This window comes from Lonchura striata, chromosome 15 (assembly GCF_050655825.1).
Source record: "Lonchura striata isolate lonStrDom1 chromosome 15, ASM5065582v1, whole genome shotgun sequence".
Lineage (NCBI taxonomy): Eukaryota > Metazoa > Chordata > Aves > Passeriformes > Estrildidae > Lonchura > Lonchura striata.
This window is the reverse complement of record NC_140717.1, coordinates 9989445-10012787: the sequence shown is the minus strand read 5'-3', so window position 1 is coordinate 10012787 and position 23343 is coordinate 9989445. Positions and strand designations below refer to the sequence as shown.

Here is a 23343-nt window from a genome sequence, read left to right as displayed (position 1 = left end):
GCAGGAATGAGCCTTTCAGAAGGTGATGCACAGATCTATTTCCAAGTAGTTTGCACTAGACTTTGTCTGGATGTGTTTGGTTTTTAATGCTTTCCCAGAACACTTGTAAATTTTTTATTTCTGCTGAGAGCAGGAGAAACTAGCTGCTGTGCACAGAATAAAGTTGATTGTCTACAAAGTTTAATGCTGTTTTCTTGCTCTATTATTTGGCCGTTCTCTGTTTGTGCAAAACTGGTTTAAAGCTCACTCAGAGCTCCTGGGCTGTGCAAGGAAGAGAAAGGGGAAAAGTTATTTCTCTACTCTGCCAAAATATACAAAATTTTATGTACCATGATGGAAAGTTAAGGTGAAAAGGGCTGGATCTGAGACAAGAAACATTTCTTTAATTTTCTCTACTTTTTTTAACAGGATTTGCTGTTGCTTTGAAAGCCTCCTGCTATTTTACAGGCAATAAAAAAGAGAGACTGAAAGCATTTATTTCCTGAGACCTGCTTGTTTCTTGAGCTCTGTTAAACTGAGCTTGCCTAGCAAAGGAAGGGAGCCCAGCAGAGCCTTCATCCAGCTGGGGAGACCAGGCTTTGCCTGCCTGGCCATAATAACTGGAAGCTTCATCCTGCTTTGCAGCCCTCGTGCTGTGCCCTGTCCCGGGCAGCCCTGGGAGCTCCTGAGGATGGGAGCTGCCCCCCTGGAGCCAGGTGAGCTCCTGGTGCTGAGAGGAGGAGCAGCTCCCTCCCGTGTGCCAGCCTCGGAGCCTGCTCCGGGCTCACAGGTGGGGATGAAGATTTTTCCCAGCCAGAGGCTGCACCAACAGCCCCTGCTCGCCCCACGGTGCCAGGCAGTGCCCTCCCCAAGGGAGGACAGGGCTTGCAGGTGGCAGCAGCCTCAGGTGTGGCCCATCCCCAGCCCAGGGAGGCACAGGCTGTGCCAGGGTTCCAGGGACAGTGACCCTGTGCTTCCTCAGCTGTTGGCAAATCCAGGCCGTGGACACCAAGGTCAAACCTGCAGCTGCACGTTAACATTCACAGACCATTTCAGAAGCATGTGCTGTAAAGGAGAGGATGCGTGAAATCAAAAATATTTTCACATGATTCTCATACAGTTTAGCCTTCCTTTGACCCACAGCTTTACTTTCACTTACTGCCATTGTTTTTGGCTGAAAATTACAAAGCTGAAAGAGCATCTGTTCCAAATAATGACGGTCAGGCTTCTGGATAACAGCTTGGCAGCTTCCTGCCAGGAGCAGTTGCTGTGGCTTCTTGATTACTCTTAATTTGAGGAGGATAAGAAAGTATCATGAGGATATCATCATCCATTCCAAGATATTTATTAGCAAAAATGATGGGAGTATAGCCACAAGTTGTACAAAAGCTAGTATTTCAGCTTTTAAAGAGAATGAATAAATAAATAAAAATAAAACCCATTGCTGAGTTTGTGACTTGATCTCTCCAGCAGCAATAGCTGGAGACTGGGAGTTACTGAACCTGCAAGCCCAGGGCTTGCTGATGGGATCTTGTGTACGCAGTGCTGGTCTGCATTCCTGCCAGATGGAAATGCACAGCAGGTTCCTTGTGTTTCTTGGGATGGGGTAGGAAGATCTGGTTTTCTCCTGATTTACTTGCCTCCTGGTTTCTCTGGTATCTTGGATGACTCTTGTTTGTGAACATGCCTGAAAGCTTCTCAGCAGTTTTTTCTCTCCCTCAGTTCAGATTATTCCCTAGCTCACAGTACTTTTCTGTTATCTATTCAGATGGTTAAACTAGAAATTAAATGGAGTAAAAAGTTATTACATTAAAAAAAAAAAAAGAAACTTCTAATTTTTTTGGCTGAATTCCCTTGACTACATTATATGGGGTTTTTATTTGCTGCAGCAGGTCCCCAAGCTCCTGACTAATGGTGCAAAATGTTAATGGCTTCTCTCACTTTCCTGCACTCCTTCGCCCACCCCCCAACCAATAACATAGTCTGCCCATACTGAGTGGCTGTTTGGGGTTTCTTTTTAAATTTTTTTTTTTTTTTTTTGAGACTTTACTTCCCCATGGTAACAATGCTAGTGCAAGCACACATGGGCCATGTGGTTACCCCTAGGCTGTCCAAATCTGTACCCTAATCTTCACAGGATGCAGATGATCAAAGACATTATAAGAGGGAAATCAGTCAGACTGCCATACTTGTCACTAATTTACACCCATGTGTAAATAAATATTTTCTTGCAGTCATGTTGCTAAGCCTGAAGGTAGACAGCTGAGTCTTTCAAGGATAAAAATGATCTTGCAGTGTTGGGCTATGGAGTGAATTATTGGGATCTCATGGAGGAGCAGGCTGAAGCATGCCAGGAGGTTTTAGCCAAAGTGGCTGCCTGAAGGTCACATCCTCCTCTGGAGTGTTTGCAGTTTGGAAATAAACAGAACTTCCTTGGCAGAGCAACCCTGAGTTAGGGACAGACCCAGGGTGGGAGAGGCTCCAGGAGCCACTTGGCCAAAGCACAATCCCCCATTAATTACCAGGAAGGTTTCCATGTGCTGTACATTCCAAGAGGCTTTGCTTGGCAGCCATGTCAATCATTCCCAAAGCACTCTAAGAAGGGAAATTTGGGCAGTTTATAATTCTTTGTTGCCTGCTGTGTGTTGAGCACAGATTTTTGCACCTGCCCTGCTGGTGTACCAGGCAAATGCTTTAGGGGGGCTGCTTTGCCTTGGGACAGGGCATGTGAACAGCTGGCAAGACAGAGTCATATCCCTCCCACTCCTGTGTGCTCTACAGGCCAAAACCTTGCTGAAATGTTCATTTTTCTAACACCCTGCAAGATGTGACACAGCCCTGCATTCTGGAGCCTGTCATGCACAAACCAGCTGCAGGTGGCGAGAGGGCAGACTATAAGAGCATAATTTCAAATCTTTGAGCTTATTCCCATACCAAAAACCCAAAAAATATTTTTCCCTGGGTTTTCCCTGAAATTAAGCTCAATATTTCCAAGGCAGTGGGGGAAAAAAAATAACCAACTATAATATATATAAGGGAATTGTTATTCCCCAAACAATCATTTAAAAATGTAGGAACCCACAGTTTGAGCCACATTTTAAAGACACTGCTCTAAAAGCCTAATCAGAGCAAAACCAAACAAAGAAAAAGGTGATTTTATGGGTATGACATCCCCAGTAACCTCAACCTGACCCTTCAGTGACCTACAGAAATGTGGTTTAGGCTTGATCACTTCAGACAGAACTTTCCAAGCAATGGAATGGTGGGAGATGTTGGTTTTGTTTCCATGACCCTTTTTGGCAGTGCTGTGGGCACCTTTGGTGTGAAGCAGCTGGACAAAGTGGCCTGGAGGTATTTTGCAGCCACAAAACATTTCCACAGGGACGTGGAAAACACTGGAGCTAAAACCAGGAGTTTGCCACCACAGTGAGCTGTACAACTCCTGCAGTGCACCTGGTGCTGGGGAAAGGGCATTGCTGATGTGACTGGGATGGATTGGTGAATGTGGAGCTGAATTTGGAGATAATTCAGTCATTTATAGGCCATGCCAAACCCTGTACCAAAGGCTTCAGTGCTTTACAGGGGTTGGATTCCCACTTCAGTTTGTCCCCCTCACTAGTGCTACCCTAAAGCAGAGGAAAGGGCAGCCCTTAGTGATCAGCTTTGGGGCTGATCTCACATGAACTTAGAAACAGGGGCAGCTGAGCGAGCTCACCTCCCAAAGCATCCCCTTCTGGTGGAGCACTGCCCCATCCCAGAGACAGCCTTCCCCTTGTGCAGACCATCAGTCACAGGAAGGTGGTGAGAGGCTGAGTTCTTCTGCCATAATAACTCCATTTTCATTCCTTGAGGTTATTTGTAGCCTATATAATCATAGCAATTACATACAACCACTCTTAGCTGCATAGTTTAATTACAACTAATGCACGTCATTTCAATTAATTTTAATTATATGGAAAATGTGAATAGCCTGTTATTCCATTGTAAAAATCATTTGGGACAAACAAGACTAAAGTGCTAAATTTCATAGAGGACCTAGTTATTAATTTTAACTCACTAATGAATGGATGTATCTCTAAATTCTCTGAAGATATTGTCTCTACTTGAAGAGTCAGTGCTGTAGATTTATGGATATGCTGCCTTATATTCAGTCCCAGCTTTAAATGCAAACTACTGCTGTCTCAAGCAATACTACCAAAGTTATTTCATCTTAATTAAAAGTAACCACCTTAGAATTAACATCCACTGTTGCTGAAATATCACTTTGTGGACATACTTGTGACAAAATAAATGTAGGCATGACCATTTACTTGGAATAATTTTAGCTTCTAATTAATCCAACACATTTCTAAGACATTTTCTAGACCTCCTACTAGCTCATTTCTATTTAGTCTTTGAAAGAAAATGTTTCATGCTCCTTAGGCAAGTTTGGAAAGTCTCATTTATGATATGTACTATTTTTATCTGCTCTTAACAAATACAACTCCCTTAGAAATAAAATGTTTCTGGAGTTTGCTACATTAAAAGGAAAAGAAAACATAGCAGAAACTTTGAGTCCAGTTTTAAAGCATAAAAGGGTTTATCTTATCTAGAGCAACCAGTACAGGATAACCAGTGTTATCTTATCACCACATATTGATGTCAGGGTTTAAAAGGACTTGAGGCTGTTATGCTACACGGAGCAGAACTCCTACACTGATAAACACTGATAAAGCTGCAGTGCTCTAATCTAAACTACACCTTCCTTCTGCCCCAAATACACATGAGAAGAGCCAGAAACATTTTTTCCTTACACAGCACAATCCTCCCAGTGAGGGTGGGCTCCTTGTCCCACTGGTGCTGCCAAGGAAGGTCCCTGAGTGTAGGCAAGGCTGACAACAACCTTGAGGAAAAGAAATAAAACCTGTCTCCTGGCTGAGCTTTGCCCATGGGGATTGCTGAGCTCCAGCCTCACAGGAATAACCTGAACCAAAAGCAAAGCTTGTCAAAGGGTGATGTTCAAGTGAGAGGGTAATGAATGGGCCTAAAGCCAATTCCCTTCTGTAAGTGGCAGCAGCCTGCACTCACAGTGTTGACTGCACCAGCTCCAACCCTTCACCAGCCTGGCAGGAATCATCTGCAGTTCCTTTAGGAAGGGATGTTCAGCCCTAAGGACTTTTCTTGTCAGGTGTGGGATGCAGGGGGACCCCAGGCTACATAAGTGGTTTCTTCTTGCCTGAGTAACGTGGATGCCAGTGACTGATGCTTAATGCAATCTTCCTGTGTTGGGCCATGGAATCAGCTTTCAAAAGGAGCAACATGGATTCTAAATTAATAGAAGGATGTTAATGACTTGAGGGGTCCTGCTTTGCCCTGCACAGCCAGGTGCTGCACTCCAATGTTACTCACTCACAATACCAGGCTCTGGACATAGTCTATAGCTGGCCTAAGTTTGCCTCAGGGCTTGCTTCAGGGAAGGGGTAAGGGCATAGGTGTGACCCTGATAACAGTGAGGCTGTTGGAGCCAAGAAGAAACCAAGTCATGGACAAGGTCCTGGCTCACCTCTGTCTGCACACAGCCTGCCAGGGGGAGTGGTGCACTGCAACGAGGCAAAGGGCACAAGGGTGTACAATAGAAATAAGGATGTACAACATCAGTAACCAACATGAAAGCTTGGAGCAAGGACCAAAGTACAAGGCAGAGAGAGTCATGCTGCAGATGTTCAAAATGTAGTACATAGGACACCCACACAATCTATGCACGAACTCAGAGCTTGACACCTCTTGCCTGCTTGTGCAATTCCAATTAAATTTGGGTGCATTAATCTCTCTATTCTTAATAGAAACTCACTTGCTTGCTCTCTCACCTCCATTTTCTGCCAACTGCAGATAAAACACGCAGTCAGCCCTCTGCTTGTTTGATCCTAAGGTGAAGCGATCAAACACGCTTGCACCCTCGCTGAAGGATCACACAGAATGAGAAAGTGGCCTGCAAGGCAGATTAGTGAAATCACTTCCATTACAGCTCCAGGCAGGGACTGTTGCTGTCTTGGCACGTTTCTTTTATGACAAGCATAACTTTCCCTACCTTTCCCTTTGGTTCTGATGTGACATTGGTGTCCCCTTCTCTGGGTACTAAGGTTAAAACTCCACACCAGGGAAGCATGGTAGCCTTGAAGGGCCTGATGTTATACTCCACCACCAGTGCACCAGCTTCTTTTACCTCAGTAGAGCTGCTCCACCTAGATGTAGGTGTCATGACACATATGGTACAACATACATTCTCTCTGCGTTGCCTTGAGCTGACAGAGTGTGATTCCCAGCTGTGTGGCAGCAGAGCCACTGCTCTACAGTCCTGGGACCAAGATTCTGCTCACTCTTTCCACACTTTTTAATAAACAATATGTGGCAATTTTACCAATTAAGTGTGTGGGGAAGCAGCGAGTTTGGATCAGATGCACACAGCAGCTGCCACAGCATGACTGCGCAGCACAGAGAGGCTGCAAGCACTTAAGCAAGACAGAATTATCATAGCACAAGATTAGTTCAGATATCATAAAGCACTGTTCCAACAGCTCCCCACCAGGAAATCTCCACCCATCCCTGCAGTGAGATGTGTATCCATCTTACAATGTTAATTGTGCTGGCACTGCCACTTTGCCATGGTTTCTGTAGGCAGCTCAACATAACGAACCTGGACAGTAAGGGCATCCCACATCCCAGTGCTGGAGTGCACAGTCCAAGAAGGAATAAATGTAAGCTATGTAGTTCTGCTGAACCTGTGGTTTAAAGCTTCTAATTGCTAACTTTCATCTTTTACTAGCATAAATAATAAATGTGGCATGTTCCCCATTTTCCATCACCACCACATTATTAAAGCAATAAAACAATTTCAAAGGTGTGGTTATCATAAGCTAATGGCACCTCTAGGGGATTACTAACACCCCAGGAGACTTCTTAGCCTTAAAAAAACCGATCCCCACTGTCAGTGTGTATTAGCTCAGCTGTGTGCCAGCATGTGCACAGTGGGCCCTGCTCATGCGATGCCACTCGGCACACAGGACAAGCCAAGTGGCACAACTGCAGGCATAATTAGGTCAGAAGATGCTTCCAGGCAGACAATTAAATAAAAGAGAGGAGCCCTGCAATCATGCACAGTTCAGATGATGCGCACACACAGGTAACCCAGCTGCCTACAAACCAGCTGCAGCTCCTTCCAAGCCAGTTCAGAGCAGAGGGAGAGAACCCCCTTACGGGGAGAACTGGGGAGCAAGAGCTCCCTTGCAGAGCGCTGCAGAGGGAATGCTCTCACACCTGAGAGCATCTCCTCAAGAGCAGGCTGGTGGGAAGGGAGTAGGTGACTCGGAGAGAGCCACCCGCCTGCCTGGAGGCATCACTTGGTGGGGTTTTGTTGTGCTGACAGCAGAGCTGTCTGTGAAGACGAAACTCCCGTGTGCCACATCGGGTGATTTGGGAGCACTCCTTACACACCGCTGCCTTGTGGATACTCCTCCCTTACCTCTCCAGTCTCTGTAATCTTGCAATGACATCACCGGGAATTAGTTAGCTTTAGTATCTGCTGGGGCGTTAAGCCCAAGCTATTTAGCACATCAAAACAACAGTATTAGCAAACAGACCTTCCTTTAAGGTAATTACGCACCAAGGAGACTGCCTTATCTTTCATCTCCTGTTTATTTTGCTAACAGTCACCCAGATTCTTTAAGTAATACCTTCCCTGCTATCAGTTATCAAAGCAATGATGGAGGTGGAAGACAGCTGAACGCTCTAAGATCTAACAGCAAAAGCCTCGCAGGTGGGAGGAGGAGGAGGAGGAGGAGGGACAGCTGAATAAGGATGAGGGATGAGGACTGTCTGTCTCTGCTTTTGTCTGCCTGCCAGCAGTGCTAAGCTGGGAGTTCTGATCCTACAGGATTTTGCACAGCCTGGAGCAAGGATGGGATTTGGAGGACATGCCCTACACTCCGTCATGCCACGGAGGCTTCACGTGAGCACAGGCTTTTGCTAATTGCTCTTGCAAATGATCACAGTGAACCTTCAACTTCCACAGTGAAGATAAAGGGGGCAAGAGTGGGAGGATCTAGAGAACCGGCATAAGGCAAAGCACAACGGCCTCAAAGATCAGTGTCAGGCTAAGGAAGGTCTTTAGGTGAGCACTGCCATCCTCCCCCACATGAAGGACGAATTCATGCTCTGTGGTAGGCAGCAGAAGGCACCAGTGTTTTGGCCACATCATCCAGAAAGCACCTGGGAACTGAGCTGCTTGAACCCATGCTCAGCGTTCAAATAATAATGAACAAAGGAATCTTAGGAACATTTAAAAAGTCCTGCAGAAGGGAGTGGGGTGGAGTCATGTCTCGGTGATATTAAAGCAGTGGAGTACTGGAGTTTGGGGAGAAGTATTGTAAACTGGGGAGTCTTGTTGTGGTTTGGGAGGACCTGATAGGTTAAGAGGCCAGTTGTAGAGGTAAAAATCCTTTTCCTGTGACTCGTCAGAAGGACACAGTACCTGTGTCCTGTCTCTCAAGTGCATTCAAAAGAAAGAGCAGTAAAATGCCTTGAGAGAACAAAACCTTGGAGAAAATCACAGTGCAATGCTCAAATTGCAAACCTACCAGGAATAGGAGTGAACATAAAATGTAGGGTCTGTCTCCATTAAGAGACAAGCAGAGGGAAATGGAAGAAGCTCTGGCTGTAAGCAGTGCTGGGACGCGAAGCAGACAATGCTGCGAGCGTGCTGTGCAGCGCTGCCCGCAGGGAGCTCGGGCATGAGCACGGAGCCACCTCCCTCTCCTCGCTGAGGCCAAGCAAAGCTGGGCACAGCAGGGGCTGGGGCTGGGCTGCGGTCCCTGGGCTGCACTGGGCCGCACCAAGCTGCACTGGGCCGCACCAAGCTGCACCGGGCTGCATTGGGCCACACCGGGCTGCATTGGGCTGCACCGGGCTGCACTGGCGCTCCGGGCAGCTCTGCCATCCGTGTGTCCTTCAAGCAGAGCTGTCTCACAGGCTGTCATAACCAGGAGCTGCAGGGGCTGTGGCAGCCCCAGCTGCTGGCACAGCCGCAGCCTCCAGCTCTGCTCCGTGTTTTCAAGGCAGGTTGTGTAGCATTTGACCTCAGAGCATGAGGGTTGAAAATTACAGCATATCTGGATGAAATACAGGAATGCTGACAAGAGGAAGCTTGTTTTGGGGACACGGTCTACATATGCTTTTATCCTGAATTCAATAGATGGATAAAACAAAGGGCGGAAAAGGTACTCTTTAAATTCACTGACCATCTCGTTTCATTCTCTTGTTAGACATAATTGCTGCCATTCAAAAATTTTCATTTCTTTTATGGGCCTATTTATAATGTTATATCCCTTAATTAAAGGACAATATAATATTTTCTGCTAGCTACAACTAAGCAATGGGCAATTGATATTATATTGGCAGAAAATATGATGAAAATTAAATATCCAAATAATTTTCAAACAGGAATCAAAAGTAATCTGGAAGTTACTGTAAGCTTATATTTAGTAAAATAATGCAGATACTAAGAGGAAAATCTTTTAACATTCAAAAGATAATGTAATTATGGCTGATAAGCAGAACAATTGGGGAGTTATTCTGGTTTTTATAGCTTTTTCATATGTGACTGATGGAAACAGTAATTTAAATCCTTTTGGGTATTGGCACAGTCATGCAGATGACAAAAGCATGAACTGTAAACAAAGGACTGCAGGAAGTGAATGCACTGTGTAAAAGAAGGACATCCAGGAATGTGTGATTCATTCATAGTTGAATACAAAGAGTAAATTGGGATACCAGAGCACTCTGCTGACTCCACTAAATGGGGAGATTTTTTAATGCACCTGGAGGAATAATAACAAAAAAAGGACCTAGATAGACTAGAAAGCAACAAAATAGGGAGATTTAATGTGGAAAACTGTAAGTAAATCTGTCTAGGGAAAACTAATCCAAAACACAGATGTTTTCCTGGAGAGAGAAATCTTGAAAGCAATCATGTTAAAGCAGACAAGGAATGACAACAGAGTTAATGGTAAGTCCCTGGTGCAACAGGCAGCACAAATTAGGCTGGGGAGTTTGTCTGCATGGACTGACAGCCCAGTGTTCATCCCATACTCCTGCAGAGCACAGCTCTTGCTGTGAAATGCTAATTCTAGCTGTGCCATGGGCACAGAGAGAGCTCAGAGGGGAGGCAACCCTAAGAAGTAAGATGTAAAACAGGGGATAAGACCATTAATTCTGAAACTGAAATGTTCCTTGGCATGGCAGATCTAAAAACTAAACAGAAACTAGAAACCGAGTGGCAGATCATCTCTGTGTTGCAGAGTTCAGTGTCCTTTATCATTCATCTGAAAATTTCCTCTTAAAAACCTGTCCATGACTGACAGATAAAACTCCAACCAAAGGCAACAATAGAAAAGGCTTTGTCTGTGACTTTTTATTAAGAAAAATGCTTTCATTTTAAAGAAAAATTCACTGGATTAAGGGTGATTAATAAAATGTCCAGAAACCAACTCAGAAATGCTATTCTGGATTCAGGAAAGGAAATGTTAACCCTTTCTGGGCAGCAAATCTGCAGAAGGCAGCTAGTGGTGGCAGTGCCTGGTGGTGCCCAGGCCAGTGTGCCCCAGCACTGCCTGCAGAGCTGCAGATATGTGGCCTGGTGGCAATTTGGGCACAAATGCAATGCTGGCACATGGGCTGCCTGCCCATGGGTTTCATGCCCCATAGTGTCTTCCACGGGTCCCAGCAACAGCAGCTCAGGCTGGGCAGAGCGGTGCTGCTCCCCTCGGCAGGAACACGGGTTGTGGCCACCACTAAAGGGCCCTGCTGCTGGCTGCAGCTCTTATTTCCAGGGATGGATAAAATCTAATCTGGGAAGAGAAGCGATTGTTGGAGGCACAGGACAGTGACAAGCCACCCAAGCAGCATTTCTTGCCACGATTTGCCTGAGGTCTTGCGGGGGTTACAGGGCGGGGTGCAGAGGAGCGCGCAGGGATGCTCGGGGGTGCCCGGGGGTCCCCACGCCCCGGGCTGCCGTTCCAGGGCTGCCGAAGAGCCACATTGCCATCTAGTGCCGCCGGAGCACAGGGACCCCGGAGCGCCGCCCTGCGCGGAGCCCGTAACGCCCCGCTGCGCGAAATCCGAGGCTGCTCTGCCAAAACTCGGCAAGCCCCGCGCAGCCCGGCCTTAGAGCCTGCTTTGTCCCACGGGCGCTGAAGGGCTTAGGAAACGTGCGAATAGCCTGGCTTAAGAGCAAATATTACCGCTACTAACAAGCTCATCCTGACAATGGAGCAACTGAGGTGAAGTCTAGCAGTGTTTGAAGTACCTAATATTTCTATATTTTCATGGAGCTTTACATGCTGATGTACCTCCTACCTACCCACGCTCAGCCCGGCTGCTGTGGCCCCGCTCTGCCCCGGTGCCAAGCAGGGCTGGGTGGGTGCAGGTTTGGTGCCCGCAGGAGCATTGAGGTGGTGCAGAGCACTTCGGTCAGGTAACAAGAAATGGTGACAGTTCTGGTGAGAATTGGGGTGTTCACCTCGGTGCCCTAGGCAGGATCCGGCTGTGGTTTGCCTGCAGGGAGAAGGCGAGGGGAAGGAACGAGGCTGAGCAGGTTGGGTCCCGCCCTGTTCCTGCTGCAGACCCTGTCCTGGTGTCTGTCCTGGCAGTGCTGTGCTGCTCCTGTGCTCTCCACCCAGAGGTGGGCACGTTGCAGCTGTAAATCTCTACCTCCAATAGACAAGACTGTAATTACAGTATTTTCTGTGCTATCCTTCCATGCCAATCACTTTTATACACAAAAGGGCACATACTAAGTATTTTTCATGAGACTTCCCACCATAAGAGATTGAACTGTAAAGTGTTATTATGCGTGTTACAAGAACACCTAGAAGCCTCAGGTGAGACAAGGGTTGCAGTGTGCTCAGTGGAGTATGCATGTTTAATAAAACTCAAGGCTTGTCTGTGCAGAGCTGGCAATCTGATTGGGATGGGACAGAGGAGTGAACACGGCACAGTGATTTGTTCCACATCATAAAACAGCTTAGTAGCTGACCCAGGTCTCCCAGGTTTCAGCTTGCCAGCCAGTCTTTTCAGTTAAATGTTGTGCATGGTGGAGTTTGTTTATTTTCCAGACTGTGGTTATGCTCTTGTAACAGGGGACTCCCAGAAAAAAAGAGCCCCTTCATGGTTTCAGTGATAGAAGAGAGACCCTGCTCACTTGCCTTCCCTCCTCATGCCATAACTGGGAACTCTGAGCACCACTTGGCAAAGGCAGAGAGATGTGGCACACTCAGCTGTAAGGACTCCTGAAAATTGTACCAAGCAACTTCATGACAGCATGCAGTTACTACACTTCAACAGTGAAGTGACAATCTTTGATCAGCAAGAACTCCTGGCTTTCCAGCAATGTAGGTACAACTGATGAGGTGCAGAGCAAGATCAGCCTGCTCTTGTCCTAGGAAGGATGGCTGGAAGGGCTGAAGCTTTAGGGCAAATGTCCTCCTTGCATATCTTGGTCTTCTGCCAGGAAACCTCATAAAGAAAAAGCCACTCAGAAGCACCAATTGTGATCAGCTGCTCAGCCCTCACTCGAGTGTAGGTGCTCTGAGGGTCACTCATCAGGCAAAGGGGGAAAACAGTTCTGCTTTGGTAGCTGAATGTTTGCAGGTGTTCAGAAGACTGAGGGGAAGAGGGGGCTTAAACTCTTTCCACATTTTGCCTAGGAGTCTGTCTAAGGCCTTACAGGTGTCACAGGGGGGAGACAGAGGGGTATGCAGGGATGCACAGTGATGCTCAGGAGAGTCCAGAGGTACCCACCCCCCCTTAAGCTGCTTTCTCTGGAAAAACATCACCTACTGAAGGCCTGTAAGCAGAACATCCTTTTATGGAGACAAGCAAACTTTTAGAAATCCAGTCACTGTAAAATCTTTCACCCCTAATATCAATTTTTCACCGAAATCTGTTTATTTTAGGCCTGCTGTGTCATAACAGATCCAAGAGCTGCATTTTCTCTTGGAAAGAGACAACGTTTTGTTTAAAACTATTAACTTTTCATGGCATTTAGTCTCAATGTCTATACAAGCTTTTAAACTCTGGCTCTCTGGTGCAGATGAAGGAACAGCTTCTTCCCCAGTGTAATTCTGCCTAAGCCCATGCATTTACAAGGTGGGGGGGGTGAATTTTGTCCATAAGGTTTGTGATTCTCAGGCAGAGGCTTATTGACAGGCAGTGTGCTGAAGATATTTACATTCAGCAAGGCTCATAAGCCACTGAACATCTGTTCTCTCGTTAGCAGCCTCCTCAGCATTTGCCCTGTAGGCAGTAATCTACAGGACAAGTTTCCCAGCATCTAAACTACTGTAGGATAATTCTTTAACTAAATGGAAAGCAAAGCCCAAGGCCCTGGGAATTCGCTTTTGTACAATAATCTTTTGTGTGCATACAGTGGAAACCAGAGGATTATGGAGTCAAATCATGAGAATTCAGGTCAAGTGAGATTTGGAGGGGGGAGGAGAAGATGACAGAAGCACCAGTGGGAAGGTAGTGATCCCAGGGGAAGTAACGTGACGCTTGCAGATAAGCCTGTTCTGCTGTCATGGTTTAATTTTACACATCAGTATTAAAATTTCTGAGCATTGCTGAACATCAACTCTCCTTTGCTGCATGAAGTCCTTTTGTGTTGGCTTTTTTCTCCTCTAGCAACTGCGTTATTTTGGAGTATCCCTATGTCTGAGTTATTTTCTTGCGGCATGCCTCCATTTTCTAGCTCTTTATTATTTTTTCTGTCTGAGAATCTGTGTGTTTAAATCTCCTTCCTCCATTCAGCTCCCTGTTATTTTTCTCATTCTTGCTAGATCAAGGGTTTCAAAGATCCTCTAGATATACAAAGCAATTCATTTATCTCCCCTGGACATTTGCTTAATGGAAGGAAGGAAATGTCACTAAAGAAAAGCACTATGAAAAATGTGATGCTGCTTTTTCTCTTTCTGGCAAGGGATTGATGTGGATGTCCAGACCAACACCCAGAAACTCTATTCAAATGCTTGTCTGCTCTTCCCACAATACAGAAAGATCCAGCTGAATCCAATCAAACATTTCATGTGCTCTTGGCTGGTTTACACTGGTAAGCTGATGGGAGGATGTGCTGTTGGGCAGTGACTGCTGAGAGAACAGTGAAATAGAAGGTGTTAAATTAGACATTGATGTAAGCAAAGGGAAAAACAGCACTGAGGAAAATTCACAAGACTTCTGCAAAACGGAACAGCTGTACAGCTCATCTGACCATGAGGATTTCCCTTACCTTTGTAAGAGATAGGCAATATGGTAGAATGGTGATGTTCTACTTGTGGCCTAAAATCCTGTCTCAATTGCCATATGTGAGACCTGGAAAAAAATACTTCCTCCACTGCCTTTGTGAAATATACCATGCTAAGCAAGACACTGCAAAAAGCAGCTTTACTTTCTGCTCTGCAGTGGTGGTAGCAAAATTTTGAGTCTCTAAGTGTTTTGAGCCATGAATGTGCTGCAGATTGGGAAATGTAAGGGGAAGAGAGTTTGGTTGGTTTTTGTGTTGGCTTTTTCGAGTTTTTTTGGGTTTTTTTAATGTTTTGTGGGGGTTTTCTGGTGGTTTGTTTGGGGTTTTTTGCTCTGGTTTTATTAGTTGTTTTTTGTTTTTTAATCGCAGCATTTTCACACTTCCAAGAAAAGAATAAATGAACCTGCCTGGATAGGATAGACCTAAGGTTGCCCAAAGAATTGTAATTCAGTGTTTCTCTGTGTGTGTTATGATAGACCTGAGCTGTGTGCCTACACAGTTTTCCTTAACACCTCTGAGATATTCTGTGTTCTTGCTCTTTTTCCTTTGTGTACCCTTTTTAGTTGTTTAATTCATATGATCCAAATGAGGACAGACTGCATGCTGGGCCAGGGAGGGAGGCAGGAGGGATAATAGAAGTCGTTGTGGGGAGTAACCCACAGTTTGGATGTCATATTTTAAAAGTATGATACAGAGTACAGATGTTATGGGTTGTATTAGCTTGGCCTGCAGGGAATGACATCCTGTATTGGATGAAATGGTTTGACCTCTTCTATTGAAATGCTAATGTTTGACCATTTCCTCCAGCAAAGTGAGTCTCATTATTTCTCATTGTAGCCTACATTTACCCTTCCTCCACTCTGCGCCACCCTGACCCCAGAGTTTCTGCTTTTCCAATATGCACTTAAAATTTGTCTGCTATGTGATCGTTTTATGAGGTGATATCATGAAGCATAAGTATGTGTTCCAGCTGTGTTAGTGACCCTGCCTATAAACCAGGGAGGTTGGCTAAGCACTCTCTTGCCCTCTTGCTTAATGTGACTCACAACAAGAAGATGCAATGATCCAGACTGCAAATGTGAAAGACAGTGAAAAACCCAGATTAGACCCTGGAAAAAGGAAACTCTAAGTGAAACTGACTTTTTATCTCTTTGTGTCTTCATGTTGACACTACATTAGGAAGGCTGACATCAGGTATCTCCAGAGGCCCAAATCCAATTTTGAATCAAATTTAAAAGACCAGCTTGTAAAGGCCAAGAATGAATTGGTTCTGCCAGAAGAAAAATTAGCACAGAAACAAGCTTATTTCCAGAGAATCTAGTGAAATAATGACATGATGCCTTAATAGGGTTTGTGCTTGTCTGATTTTTTTTTTAAATTAGTGAAAGTTCACCCTTTGAAATGACCAATCTGTATAAGGAACATATCCATCTCCAAATTTGTTGCATGCTGTAATCTGTAGTTAAGATTATTTAGTTAGCATTGAAACAGACTGCCCTTTTTATTCTGTGTCTGTTTTAGCACTAATCACTGAACAAATACAAAGGCAAAACAGATATGTGCCTGTCCCATTCCCTTCCACTTACATCTGTGAGAAGCTGCAGCAATTTTGTGCTGCTTAGCTGTCATGCCATTTCTTAGTGCCAAGTTCTCATATTGCTGCAGTTCTAGGCCATTTGCTGTTGCAGGAGAAGATTTAGGTCAGTGGTTTTTCAACATTTTTTGATTTGTGGGCCCCTAAAAAATTTCCAGCAGTAGTGCAGACTCCTTTAGGAATTTCACATATGTAGATTGCTGTCTGACACATATTAATTTTCTTTTTCTCAATCACTTTTTTTCAGATTCTTTAGAAGTTTTTCATGGGCTTGCCAGGCTCTGCAGACCATAAACTGCAAACCAATGATTTAGGTGAGCTCTTGAACCATTGCTTCTCCACAAATACACTGCTGTAAAAGATGAGAATGTAATGAAACAAGTAACAAGACCGATGTTTTGGGATTGTGACTTCCAGTACTTTACAGTCTGTCAAAGCTGAATGCAGGGTATTTAAGAAGCCAGGGCTCACATATGAAAAACCACATGGTGATGGTGTGCCAACACCCATGTTGTCCTATGCTCTCAGTGCCTGTGGATGTTGAGCTATGGGTGTTCTAACACCCCCATAAATCACAGCCAGTTGCTCCCCGAGTTAGCCAGCAGATAATATAAACTTTTTGGCTTCTCAAGGCCTACCCCAAATAACGGTCTTCAATTTGATTTCTTTAGACTGAGACCAGGTTTAAGAGGAAATGTGGAAAACTGGAACAAAGAGGTGATACAGACTGACAATGTAGCAGGTAAGAAGTGAGCTTTGACTCATAAAAGTTAATTAAAATTATAGGCTGGATAGACTTGGGTCAAAACAGCTCTTGGAAAATTAATGGAGTAGCTTTTTCCTTGCTGCACTAAAGAAAGGTGAATCAAAAGATGGTTGTAAATAGAAAGTTATTTGGTCAAAGCAGGCCACTGAGCTGGCTAGGAAAAGGAATGGGGCAAAAAACCAAATGACAAAACCAGAGAGAATAATGCAGTGGTGAAGATGCAAAGCAAAGAAAACATAATTAGGGGTTCCAGCTTCATGGATGGAGAGAAAGCATGTATTTCATTTGGTTTACAGAAAGAAACCATAAATGTGGGCATCTTTTGACCAGGAGTGCCAAGAATGAGGTTGAAGTTGAAGATGATGTCTTGACCTGCATTTCCTCTTTTTCTCCTTTACTTGGCCTTTGTCTTACTATTCTCTAGCCTGACACTGATCTCAAGGTCACTGTTTTCATTCTGCTCTTATCCCTCCCACCAAGAGGTTTATAGAACTTGGTGTTCTTTATAATGAAACTATAGTGCCCATCAGCCAATACTTCCAGAGTTTCAATTTTCTTTTTGGCCTCCTAAGGCTTTAATATGAAGCCTTCCATCTCACTGTCCATCAGAACTACTGCTCCTGAATTATGGCCGATTTCCTCTTAATAACCACAGCAGGGATTTTTAAGAAATCAAATAACAAATAAAAAATGTTGCCACATCCCCTAAGGTTGACTCCCTGACAATAATAAGGCAGACAAGATGTTATGGGACCATTTGTTTCTGTACAGGACACAGAAGACAGAGCCTTCCCTTTCTCAGGGGACAGTTCAGTGTTAACCAGCTTAGTTTACAACTAACTGCACAAGTCTGCATCTACAAAGGTAATGCCAAACAAAAATATGAATGTGTCTCTACAATATGGCATTGAGAGAAAGTGAGGAATAAAGTAAAATGTTCCATTAATCCCAGTGTCTAGTCTGAAGATCATGCTATTTAGGGCATGTTATCATTTACCAAAACCGTTACTAGACTTCCAGGTATGTACTGCAAGTGATTTTTATCTGTTGTCTCTGCTTCAGTGCCTACACCAGGCACAGCTCCCTACATGGTCACAGAAACCACCCCCAGCACTCAAGGCTTTGGTTCATGAATTCACTGTGCTTCCCCAACAATTTAAACTCTACACAAGTGATCATATTTTTAGCTGATGCAAAGTTGCTGATCAGTGACTGCACTGGAGCTCCACTTTTATAAGCAGCTGAGAATTGAGTAAAGTGATTTTTTGAAATAATAGGCATCTCTTCTGCATCTCAGTAGGGTGTTAATTGACAGCCCTGGGTCCAATATAATTCTAATAATGGATTAATATAATATTCAGGGTCTTCTTTCATTCTGACAATGTCCATGCTTATGTGATATTAAAGATTAATTATGTTGGTTTTCACTGCTAGCATTGACTGTTGTGGCTAATCTTAAAGTAAGAAAAATAAAATTGCAAGAGGTCAAATTAAGTATATATCAGAGATTTTGTCTTTTAGTATTGGAGTCTCACAGAAATTTTCTTCTTAAATACTTATTCAGCAGAGATTTTACTGCCAAGTGGAAGATAACCAGGCACTCTTTCAGTAATATTTCTGTGGGAAGCAGAATGGCTTGACTGTGTGATTATTTTAGCTGCTGTGTAGATAAAAGAAAAACATGAGCAGTGAAATGTTGAAAAGGTTTTGATATTATTATATGACTTCTCAACAATTTTCTTTTTTTTTTTCCTTGCTCCTTTGACTGGAAATAGTGATTAGATCAATTTCCCTAAGAGTAAAGCAGTTGCCTGTTCAAGGCATAGTTTCTGTTTTAAGTGACAGATTTCTCTTTTCCGAGCCAGTGAAACTTCTCCTCTGCTCTAATGACATTTACAACCATCCTACTCATAGCTGACATTCCCTGCAGGCCTATTGAAAACCTGATGACACTCCTGACCATGTTTTCTCCAGCTTTTCTGTGTCATTTTAGTTCTTGTGTCCAGGTTTCTGTCCTTATTCATAACACATACAGCTGCCACTGCATTTTTTACTTCTTCCTTCCCCAAGGTCTCTTTTATTCAAAGGCTGAGATGGATGCATTTCTCCACTCAGCCACTCTTAAAGCTCTTTTCTGAGGGATGTAGCCTACCTGAACTCGGCAGAACATGTGTGTGACCTGAATTGTAGGAGCAGTCAGCAGTTTCTGACTTCAGGAGAGTTTTGTAAGTAAACAGCTGAAAAATTTCACTCTGGACACTGGAGCCTTTGGCTCAGACTGGAGGGGTGCATCACTCACAAGGCACTTTGAAATGTGCAGGATGGACACTTCTCTCCTTGGTGTGGATAACTCACACATTTTTATTTTCCAGTGGTGTTAATCTGGCACCCCCTGGAGGATGCATATTTCAAAACACTCAAAGGAAAGAAATATTTAAAAAACCCCCTTTGATGCAATCAGTTCTGCATCCAGACTGTAAATTTTCCCAATTTTCTATGGATTCTTTACAGAAATACTAATGTAATTTTTCTGTAGGTAGGCTTTCATCCTGAGATAATATATACAATTTTTCTTCCTTAGACTAAACATGTCAATCTAAGATTTACTGATGAAGTGCTGGAGGATTTCTCAAACTTCATGAATTATGTGATCAAAAAGAAAACTTGGACTGTCACCTATAAATGACAAGAAGAACCACTAAAAAGGTCCGTGTGAATCTGGTACAAGAAAAGTGAGAGTAAGTGTATGTCCATATGCTTGTGGCTAGTGTGGGCTCCTGTCAGGTAAGATGGGGGGAGGACTTTACTGTAGGGCTGAGCCTGGATCTGCAAAAAACCCCAAACCCATGTCTTGGAAAACCTAAGACTATCAGGAATAGTTCCATTTATCAAATCAAGTGGAATTGGTTTCTTTATTAGACAGAAGAGACCATCTTCTGGGACTTGCAAGCTGCCTACAGAGTTTGATGTTTGGAAACTAAAAAGTGCCAAAGGCAAGAATTTGAACTGCTTTCCCCCAACAGCCTGGGGAGAAAAAGGGAGTAAATAATGCCAAAAGATGTATTTGTATTGCTTTAAATTCCATTTGAATGTAACAAAATAGTTGTTAGCAATTTCTAAGTGTCAATAAGGTTTGTTTTAAATATTATTATTATTATTATTATTATTATTATTATTATTACTACTACTACTATTACTATTACTATTACTATTACTATTATTATCTCTCTTTGGGAAATACCTGGCTGCATTTACAGAGTGATTTTAAAGACAACTGGGAGTGTTGTTGATCAGTGAAGCTCACTGGGGAAGTGTGAACAACAGTTGCATTATTTTTGATCTCTGTTTACCAGTTGGGCACAGAGCAGCCTCTCCTCATTGCTCCTTCTCCCCCAGCAACAAAGCTCAGCCATGGTCCCTGCAGAGAGGCTCTTCTCCCTGGGAACTGCATTGTTTCATTAGCTCCCCTGTGCATGATTTTGGTGTGTTGGTTTTGTTTGCTTTCCTCTTAATTTCCCAGGGAGTCCTTCCTTTGGAGGTACTTAGACTCATTGCTGCTTAACTTTGTAATTCATGGGTAATTCCATACTGGTTTTCCCCAGTCTGAAAGTGTCCTAAACACTAGGAGTGGTCAGTAATGGATGTCTAGAAAAGGACATAAGTGGCACTTTTCTTTCCTTTTCATGTGATGTCTCTGGCTGCCTTCCTGTCTCTACCACATAATAAGGAAGAAATCTGAGGCTGGTTGCCTGACTAGGAAAATGCCTCATGTTAATAGTGTATTCTCATTTACAGCATAGCAGGAATATAGATTATCTGCAGGACTGGACTATCAGTATTTAGGAAAATGCCTGTCCTTGGTATGTATTCTTTTGCGCCACAAAATTGGCTTTTCATTACCTACAGACAAGCAGCCAGTGGACAGAAAACACAGGTGAAGATGGCTGTGGGATAGGATTACTCTTGCTGGCTTAGGATGATTTAAAATACTTTATTTTCCATGAAGAACACATAGTTATTAGTTCAATAATGAAATATGTTGTCCAAGTTGCTTTTTCCTGATCTGTTATTAATAATTTGATATTGCTTTCTCCAGAAGTGAAAAAAAAAAAAAAAATTGAGGAGAAAATTAAATAGCACCAGTTTTTCTGAATGTTATCTACTGGGTGATAGAGAGCTTCAAACATTAATGCAATACAAATGCATTTGAACATTTACAATAGGATTTGAGTAGCTGCCTTCAGGTCCTTTTCAACTGAACTCATTTTTATATTGTACTTCATAAGGATGGCCTAAATTTCTTTTGCTAGAACCAGTATCAGAGGTGACAGTTTCTAGCTTGTACCCCTCCATCCACGATGGGGTATTTTCAAACTGCTGGTTTGTGTATCACTACTTGTGGGGAAAAAAGAAGTAATATTTATAGCTTCTTTTTCTGCTGGTATATGTATACCTACACAGTTCAGAGACTGAAAACTAATTCCATCTAGAATGAGCTTGAATAAAGCTAGGAACAAAGAGGAGGGGGAGGTATATTGCTAAACAAACATTAACTGAGGGAACAGATGGGAAAGGTGATCTCTAGAAAGAAATCCTCTCCATTTTGCCCAGCTCTGGAGGGTGACAAGTACAAAATGGGGCTGTTGAGAGATGGATTACTTGGAATGTGGGATAAAACTACCCTGAGCTGGGAGAGAAATGTGGTGATTGTACATGGAGAGCAGTTACAGCAGTCAACTGCACACAGCAGATCAGTACATCTCTAATTATTATTTGTCTGGCTGGCTAAGCAGTGCAGCATTTAAAACCTAATTTGTTGTATAATTTAATTTTAATTGAGTCTCCTATCCACACAGGACTCGTTAAGCTAGCTGTATGTTTCACTTGCTGTCTTTTTACATGGATACTATGGGAGAGCTGCAGGAGCTGAACCAATCGTGTCCTCGCTCTGTGCTATCGCCGAGGTGCAGTAATTCCTTGCTATGATTGCAGAGGGATCTCTTGGCAGGAATATTTGGAAAATACGTTTTCTCAGTGCCACAATATAACAAAACAACTTCCTCTCTCAGCTAATGCTACAGTTTACACAAAAGATTTGGTCGTTGGGTTGTTAGTTGCATCTCCCATGTGCTGGTATTTTCCTCTGCCACTCAGAGATAACAATTACCAGTCACTGTGAGCAGTAATAAAAATGAAGCACCATGACAATGCTTTTGAGTGATTGTAACTTCCATTGATGTGCTTCTCTTCAAATGTATAAATGGCTTTATTCCTCAGCGAGGACAATGTTGAAAGCAAGCAGGGTATTTTACAGACAAATCCTTTTGGAGGAATGTAGACATTCAGGTCTCAAAGAACCATTTTTTCATACTATTATTACTAAGGGAAGAGTTATAGACTAAGGTCAGTAACACAAAGCTCTTAAGTACATTGATCAATTTTGACTCGTGTTCTTATATATTTTTCTCACCTGGGGCTCATGTGATTGGGACTGTGGAACAATACTGTGTTGGGTATCAGTTAAAACTGCAGATCCAAACACGGCTTGGATCTGCAGTTTTTAAATAATTTTGCTTCTATCAGTGGTCCTGTCCAGATGTTTTGCACAGGCTGGTGTTACTGTGAGGTTTCTGTGGCCGAGGGGATCTGCAGGGCTTCCAGGAAAGGTAAAAAAGCAAAATCTGAGAGCTCAAGCCTGTGAACCAAGTGAGAGTATCAAGACCAAGAACTGCAAGTGGGTTTGTTTTTTAATGTTTTATTTCCATATTTTTTGTCTTCTCACTTAATTCAAACTTCAAAATAATTTAAGTGAAGGGGGAAAAAGGGGTCACTGCCTTTGTATAATTTAAGAAGTAGGGACATTCAGGATAGTTCAGCTTCTTGCTCTTGTTTTGATGAACATAAAACTGTTTGGAGTCCTTCAGATGAATAAGATAAAGGGATCTGTCACTAGAAGGATGCTGCGCAAAAGGACCACAATTCCTTTGGCTAGAAAGCCACTTTATACGGGGTGCTAATTGGCGTAAAAAAACCCATGGTGCACGTGGTACAAATGTCCCAGGAAACAGAAATTAAAGCGGTACAAACGAGCGGATCAACAAGTGCACAGCAGGGACACTGTTTTACACAAAGGACCACCAAATGGAGGACATGGAAACGAGGTGTCCGATGCGATAACAAAGAGACAAGTGATAAGTCTCAAGGTTCAGGAAGCTCTTGTCCCGATAATGCCGGGGTTTACTTTGTACGAGTCTCCTGAGTAAAACTGGGGGTGCCCCTCCGTGCGTGACCCCTCCACCAGCGGACACCGATCCTGCCTCAGTCCGAGCTGGCTTTTTTAAAGCCTGTCCCTAGAACAGCAGGGTGTGTTCTTTATTTAGCCGCTGCTGCTTGCTCAACAGCCAAGAGTTAAACTACGACAATTTTTCAGGGGATCCAGAGACCGCTGAAACGACCTCAACTGGCCCCCGGCACGCACGGTCGCGGTGAGGCGACGGATTTGCCCGTAACAAAGATGGCGGCGCGCAGCCTGTCCCGCCAACACCCAACATGTCTGCCCACATCCAAGATGGCCGCCAAGGCGTCACCGCCGCCTCAGCCCCTCCACAGCCCGGGTTTTCCCTACGGGCGGCGCGCGGCGCGGCCTCACCGGAAGCGGCGGCGCTCCGGCCGGCG

The 23343-nt window shown here is 43.9% G+C and overlaps 1 long non-coding RNA gene across 1 annotated transcript; it reads left to right on the top strand.

Annotated features, from left to right (window-relative positions):
- The first annotated feature begins 7015 nt into the window (after positions 1 to 7015).
- Positions 7016 to 23290, top strand: LOC146766010 (uncharacterized). The gene is made up of 4 exons (XR_014958666.1): positions 7016 to 7963; positions 16150 to 16216; positions 16574 to 16644; positions 19250 to 23290. It is a non-coding gene; the product is annotated as an uncharacterized LOC146766010 (long non-coding RNA).
- Positions 23291 to 23343: the final 53 nt, after the last annotated feature.